The sequence below is a fragment of the Palaemon carinicauda genome, chromosome 21 (genome assembly GCF_036898095.1).
Source record: "Palaemon carinicauda isolate YSFRI2023 chromosome 21, ASM3689809v2, whole genome shotgun sequence".
In the NCBI taxonomy this organism is placed as follows: domain Eukaryota; kingdom Metazoa; phylum Arthropoda; class Malacostraca; order Decapoda; family Palaemonidae; genus Palaemon; species Palaemon carinicauda.
In genome coordinates, this window is record NC_090745.1 from 43,013,080 (window position 1) to 43,014,935 (window position 1,856).

Consider the following 1,856-nt stretch of genomic DNA (forward strand, 5'->3'; position numbering starts at 1 on the left):
GACTATGGGTATTTTGTTAATAGAAGAAAGTATTTATATAATTCATGAACTATAGTTATTTTTGAAAAATTTGTGCAAAAGAATAATGCTTACTATTCCAAATACATCTCTTACCTTTAGACTTTTAACTAGAACTTTCAGCGAATTGGTGAATAGAGTATACTCTTCGTATTGTAAATCACTCGGTGATAAAATACTGCTTCAAATCTCTACGTAATATTAGGTTTTAATTTTTATTTCTAATATAAGAAAGGAGCCGTATTCCTGAAATTCTTTATACTCAGCGATTCCAGATCCAGAAGCTGCATGAATCTTTACAGCAGGGAGCATTCTATTATTAAACAATATTCTTATACATAAAATGTAATGTTCAATATCCTTTTGTTTAATCAAATTAATAAATTCTTTTCACTCATGGATGCATGTCTTGGTTTCTTGCTTAGAAAGGGGAGATAGATTTAAACCAATATAAAGATAATATGTCAAATAACCCAGTCTTCTGGTATATTTTGGATTATGTCACTGCAACATTAAACGATGAATGTTATATTTAATTTTGGCATTATTTTACATTTCCAGGTCATTAATGGTTGAAGTTGCTACAGACAATGCCATCACAGAGAGGTAGAAAAATCTCAGATTAAATTGAGCATATATGTTCTCAAATGTAATTTTTCTTTCCCTCTCACTTATCCTTCTCTTCATGTTCCATCTGTCGCTATCTCCCTCTAGACAGTCTAGACTGATATTTCTATATCTCTTATATTCTATCTCTTGCTATTTTCTTCTAGAGAGAGTAGACTATTATTTTAAATATCTTGCTTATCCTTATCTGTCGCTGTGTAAGTTCGCTCTAAAGGCTCATGTTCAGAAGCTATTACCGTCTACCATATGGCTATGTTTCCAATATCCTTTTTATTAAACCATCGTCAGGCAAATATTTATATTTCCCTCGTAATGGGAATCAAGTAAAAAATAAGATCAAATATTCTTCTCATTAATTTTTCAATTGACATTTGCTTATGAAAGAATGAATTAGGACAGTGCCAATTAATAACACATAAAATTATGTGAAAAGATGTATAAACTAATTTCATTTTTTTTTATAACCTCGAGTTGATGCAAAAATGTAAACATGTTCACGATATCAAATTTACCATAATTAGACCTAGCATTTGTTAAGTTCTACCTACTGTAGGTATATGCTTATTGCTACGTCTTATTTATACCCATTACTCAACTGCTAAAACATTTTCGAAAATTTACTGAGGATGATTGAATCAAAAACTTTTATTAATTGTGATATACGTGTCAATGGGTGGCTCACGTAGGTTTACAGACAGATAAAAATATCTGAGGTTTTTTTCACGAACCTTCATTGCCCTTCAAGTTCAACAAACATCCAATTGTCATCATAGTAAGAAATTACGAGATCTAAAAACACCTACGTCTTCAGCTGTCAATGTCAAGCAACAAAAGAAACTAAATGCTTTCAGGAACACTTTAGAGATTGGAAATATATCGTTAGAAATAATTTATAAAGTTTGCTGGTATTGAACAGAGGAAAATATCAGATACGCATCACTTCCAAATTCTATAAACATCTCACTAACAGTCGTTCAGAGTTTGTCAAATGTGATTAAGCATCTCACTCTATTTACCCTAAATATGTTTAGAAATTTTACCATTTTCAGTTTAACCAAACTTATGCAATACAAACAATACCTAAAAATATAAAAGCATATGGTATCTACTGGAACACATTTGCTCTATGTAAGGTCTGTTTTGTCTTTCCTACGACATATATTAATTCATATTTGCCTGTAAAGAAAAAACAAAGTTTAAGCGATCATGTT